General features: G+C 40.1%; 1 protein-coding gene across 1 annotated transcript in view; it reads left to right on the top strand.

The window, feature by feature from the left end:
• Positions 1-579: 579 nt before the first annotated feature.
• The window catches only part of LOC110522529 (leucine-rich repeat and fibronectin type-III domain-containing protein 2-like), a 193,968-nt gene continuing 188,547 nt past the window's right edge, over positions 580-6,000 (top strand). Inside the window, exon 1 of the mRNA XM_021600975.3 lies at positions 580-1,239. The gene's annotated coding sequence lies outside the window, so the exon portion shown is untranslated. The remainder of the gene's footprint in view (positions 1,240-6,000) is intronic.

Genomic DNA, 6,000 nt, shown 5'->3' with positions numbered 1-6,000 from the left:
CAAATAAAGCAAATGGCACGACAAATGATATGATAAGACTCTGACTCAGACTTATGGCAAGTGGCCTATGTTGTCCACCAAATGTCATGTAGTGCGTCTTTTGAGTGGTCAAAGCTACGTGAATGACTTTGTATCTGGCTTTTAAATGCACCCATGTTCAATCTTGTTTCACGTCAATGTCGTTATATTTCAATATCTAGGACTAATGTTTTAACTATGACTCCAGCTGTGACAGATTTCAACCTAGGCATTTGGCATCCTCATCTGAATGTGTGTGTTTTGGTCTCTGATTTCAACAAATATTAATGATATAAAGTATTCTCTAAGAATGATAACCAATCCTCTCTCAGTTGAACGATGCTTTTTGACATTGTTTTTACTGTTTTCAGCAGAATATTAATAGGATCATTGCGGCTGTTTAAAAAAAAAAAATCTCAATATCAAATCATTTCCAAATATCGGTTTGTTAAGCTTTAAAACTTTAGGTTGGGTGAAATTAGATGAAATATCGGATAGAGAGCAATATGCGAGCAATGTTGGTGAAGGTTGTTAAATCTTGTATGGAAACCTGGCTATAATGGTGTTGTTGCGGCTGAATGAGCGCTACCAGTCACTCACCGTCTGTCTCTCCCGCGGTTACCGAGACACGGGCTGGTTATACCACCTACTAGAGGCCTCAACTATCTGCTGGTCAGCGTTATCTCCTCTGAACTGCGGTACAGCCAGAGGCTGTAGTCTACTCTTTTCTACATGGTTTTGCTAGGAGCGCAAATTTATCCGGGATAGCTATACTGCCAAAAACCGGATGCATTCTGAATTGAACAGTATTGCGTTTTTAATCATATGATATTTAAGTAGCCTAAGGAAGAACCGGAATCGTTTCCAGTAAGAACGACTTACAGTACGATACATTATGACAATCGAGTGAGCATTTGGTTTTCATTGAAATTACTCAATACACATTTGACCAGTATCGCTGCGCCAATGTACTGTAGTGACCGCCTTTCAAACTGCTGAAGTACTTCGCTGAGAGACTGGAGCGGATGTTTCGCACTGAGTAGGTCGCTTTGCAACTCGCACTATCCACAGAGCGAGCCGGTGATGAGGGCTGGTCCGGATTGCGTTAGTATATTGGAAATTCAAAACGATTTTGGAATAATGGCGAAGTGAAAGTAAGGACGCCGAGGATGCAACATCTTGTTGGTAGAATACACGATGGACAAACGCCTGCCGTGAACGGTAAGAAAGGCACAAGCACTGTCCGTTTTCTGTTAATGAGGTTCGTTAGATCGTTAGAATGGCACATTGAAAAGTCAGGTACTTTGTCTAAACGTACTTTTTCATGCCCTTATCCATTGTAAATTATTTTCAAGAAATCCATGACTATGTATAGTTGGTGCCAAAATGGGTGTATAGTTCAAGTTGGTATTGATTTTAGATGGAATTACTCGTGTTGTTGTTTAGAATATTGCTGCATTCGGTTATCACTTTTCGCCTGCGCCGCCACCCTAGTCGCATTTGATGCCAGGCTGCGCGTGCATGTCCCATGGATAGGCTATTGAATCCTATATCAAGAAACAGTCATTGAGATTCAGCAATCATGATCAAACACGACTTACTGTGAGATAACGATATCCATATTCATTTAGCTTTTCAATTATGTAATTGAGATGTAAAGGTACATTTATAGCAAGGTTTTTAAGGGGACATGTGATTGGGGAATCAAATTGGACATGATTATTCTATTATCATGACCCAAATGCAGATAAACGGCTGTTAATGCATGATTAACGAAAATGTAGCTTGTACATGCATGAGCATGTTACAGATTATCCTGGCACATTCAAATACTTTGGAGCCATCTGTGACTTGAAGTGCAGCAATTTTGCACTATTCTGTCCCTGTCATTACACTGCATGCATATTCAGGCATGAACTTAGGGGTGGCTGGGAGCCTAATGGTTAGAGCATTGGGCCAGTAACTCAAAGGTTGCTGGTTTGAATCCCTGAGCTGTCAATGTCTGCTGGAAAAAGAACTGCTTGTATTGCTGGAATTGTTGCTTACATATTATGTGTAGGGGCCTGGGGATTTGTTTTCAAGAACTACTGAATACTGGGGATACTCTGTGAGTACCCAAAACACCGCATCCAGTAGTGTTGCTTTCCCAAGTTGTCTGCATCCTATGTAATAGATGGATGAACTGCAGGGAAAATAAGTCATCTTATCCAAAGTGTGCAGTCATATGGTGAAAATGACATGTTCCATTTAGAGGTGGGGATGGAGAGAGCACCATTGAAAAGAAACATGGAAAATGTGTTGGGTATTCATGTCACCTTCATTTTCTTTCATTTGAAGCACATGCAATCATGCCTGTAACATTGTTTTGTGACCTTGGGACTATAATGTTATATTTGCACAAAGCAATGTTCTGAAATATTAGGTGGGTGCAATTTAGGTGGGTGCAAACACAGAGCCTTGTGGTTTTGAAATTTCAATCTGGGTTCATCCATAAGGTTCTATCTGGCACAGAATGGTACAAATATTTATATTTCAATAGAAAAGTACAGATATTTAATGATTAAATAAATAGAATGCTCTTCTTTCTAATCCCATCAACAAATGTATTGTTAATGTTTGTCACACATTTGTTAAAGCGATAGTTCACTAAAATGACAAGTACACTGTAGCCTATGGAGAAGTAGCAACATTGCTAAAGCTTAGCTCCGGATGAGTAAACTGATACATTTTTCTTGTCTCCGACACCCACAGTCAGTTTACTACTTGCTAGTTATCAATACAATGTGGTATGCTAATCCTTCCATGGAGGTTTTCATATTGATATGGAACAAGACAAAAACAGCAATGCCTCTCCAATGCGCCTTTACCTTCATGGGAATTGGCTTATATGGACATGGCTAAATTGAACTGTTTCTTACAGAAGGCAATTCAGAGAAACAGATGGTAATTTTGCTGCACATAGAAAGGCGTCCTGAGTGCATTCAGGTGCGTGTGCAGCAGTTAATTTTCTTCACAATAGACAAACATGGGCTCATTCTGTTCAGAACAACCCAGGACATGACGCCATGTCATCTTGTAACTGTACATCAAACACAGTGATCATGAATGTTGACTCTGTATATGACATGAAATTTCTAATATGGAAATGTGAAGTGCACATTTGGACTCACGGGTGTTTGGCTTACTTGTATGGCATCAAAGTGGTATTTATTATAGTCCTCAACGTCTCATATTTCAAATACATAGAGTCCTCTTAATTTACAGCTTTTCTCTCATTCGGAACACATTTATTTTTTTGAGTTGCCCAATTAGCAGGAGGGATGGAGGCCACTTCTTGTTGCGTTCAGAACGTCTGTCAGTCAAAACCCATACAGGAGCTCTGATGTAATTTATAGCATGTTACTGTACAGCCACTGTGTTTATTTGTTTTTACCATAAAGAGCTTAAGTGATGGTCATTCTTCTGAACAAGTGGTGAAAAACATCTAAGTAATTGTAAAAGAGGACCATAACCTATTATATGAATAATCTAGAATTTGGGACTATAAGGTTCTATATGCAAAATGTATGGTTTTGAGTATTTTTGAAATTCCAGATCTCAGAACTGTTTTGTGATGTCTTCCTCTTTCATGACTCAATAAGTACCTTACATACAGTTACTTTTGATTGACAACCCAGCATTGTGTGATGCGCAGATAGAACGTTCAGATTTTTCACACATTTTTTCAAACTTTTTCACAAATCTGACACATCTCATGTAAAGGACCACCTAAAGAGCAACGATCTATGTAGCTAACTCATTTTTGACCAAAATGTCAGCTAGAACCTTAAAGTCACAAGGTCCCGATTTGTCCAATTTAGATAATTGGAATGTGGTTTTTAGAGAAGATTGGCAACTAGCTATATTCTTTTGCCTTTATGTAAGCATAATTTAGCCTCTGCTAAGGGATCTGAACCTTAATCACGCTGGAGGTAGTGTGCTTGCCCTGTAACCACAGGGTCGTTGGTTCAAGCCTTGCTCTGGCTTTTTCTCCCCCTCAATTGCTGTATGTCTACAACAGAAACGTAGTAGTAGTGTTGCTTCAGAGAGATGATATTGCATACTCTTGAATAGCAGCAATGAAATATGTATTTTGCCTTAGAAAGCAGGTGATCTGCAGTACTGTGTTTAACCATGAAGTTTCTAGTTCAGAACTTGACTTTCCCAGTATTTCCATGCTATATACAGTCACGTGTTCAAAAATGTGTGAAGAAAAAATAATGAGCACCTTCCACAACATGCTCTCCAAACCTGCAGTGCTAGTTCTAAGATATTTATAAAACTGGTCCTAGATTCTCTGTCCTGCCAGAGCTGCCTGTGAAGTCAGTCCACAGCGGTCGGTCTGTGTGAAGTAGTTTACAGAGGCACCGCCAACAATAGGCTAACCTTAATACCTGTGCTGCGCAGCCAGGAACACTTAACTCCCTCCCTGGTGGAGCTAGCTGGCTCACTACCACGTCACAGCAGGCAGGCCATGCAGAGGGAAGGGATCCTGGCTATAGTGCTCACTGCTAAACCCATTGTCTGCTGTTTAAGAGATGGCCTTTGCCTCACAGGGATTAGAAACATGCCCCTAATTTACTTACTATTAACCATAGCCAAAATATCACAGTATTTGACAGTATTTTATGTTTTTGAGTAGTGACCCTAGGGAGGCAACACATACATTCTAAGTGATTTCAATGGGTCTTTCTCCATTCTGATTGTTTTATACTGTTCAATTCTACTTCAACCAAGAATCAGTTTCTGCATTTTCATAAATTTTGCCATTTTCTGCACTCATTTGAGATAATTTCCCATGTAGGGCTGCATGATATGGGCAAACAATCTAGGCCTTATGTTGCAATTGCAATTTGACTTGCGATTTAGAGCAAAACATTTGGGTGAACTGTTGGAATCGTGGAAATAGAATGTATAGTTAGAATATAAAAGTTGGCACTTTGAATACAGCGATGTTTGACATGACGACAAATGAAAATGCCAGGGAGAAGTTATTGTGACATGGAAGGAACCAAAGTGTTAATAAGTGTTTCTTAGGGGACCTTATAATGGTTACATTGAATGTATTTTCTTAGCTATATCATGTGGCTAACATACAGTATTCAGGTTTAGCATATTCCTCGATATACCGCCCTGCCCTAATTCACACCTACCTCCCATGAGCACGCTCCAACTTCATGGAGACATGGCTGCATGGAGGTCACAGCTCAAATCTCAAGGATGTAGAGTTGGTGGAGGGGTTAACAGACAAAAATATCACATCCAGATTCTGCCATTTTACAAGGAATCTGATTCCCCACCTTTTTATTGCACAACATCTGTATTGGTAACTTTTTTGTCACTATGTTAATATTTTTCATATGAATCCATCCCCCTTCTCCCAATCTGTATACTGGGAGCCCCTGTACATAGACCTTAAATAGAAAAATAGACACTTATTCTTGTGATTGTATTCTAATGACAACATTAAAATCAGTCTTGTGAGGATTCTTGATTCCTTGTGCAGCAACAACATTATAGACCATTATTGGTCTATTTAATGTGAAAAGTTCTACGGGTTGGGTTGGATCGCACTCTGGTGCAGGCCTTTGGGCTCTCTAATAATACCTCTCTAAGCAGCCCCTGGGCTGGGCCTCTCAGAGGATCTGCTAGCTATAAATAATGTCACATATGTCACCGTTCTTCTGACTGACGCACACTAAGCCCCATTCTTAGCTGCCTGCACACTACACAGGACGCACAGCACAGAGAGCGTGCACGGTTGTGTGGTGTGTCTGAGGGACTGAGCTATGGGACTCCAACTGTGTGTGTGTGTGTTTGTGTAGGGGATTGGGAGGTGACATAGACCTCAGGCCTGCTTCTCTCTATCTCTTCATCCACCACTTCATATTACTCCTGGTTTTATCACCTCTTTGCATCGCTGGTGTTTTCTTCCTTACTCAC

This window comes from Oncorhynchus mykiss, chromosome 4 (assembly GCF_057628025.1).
Source record: "Oncorhynchus mykiss isolate SJ-2025 chromosome 4, ASM5762802v1, whole genome shotgun sequence".
NCBI lineage: Eukaryota > Metazoa > Chordata > Actinopteri > Salmoniformes > Salmonidae > Oncorhynchus > Oncorhynchus mykiss.
Note: the sequence above shows the minus strand (reverse complement) of the source record. Positions and strands in the feature narration are given on the sequence as shown.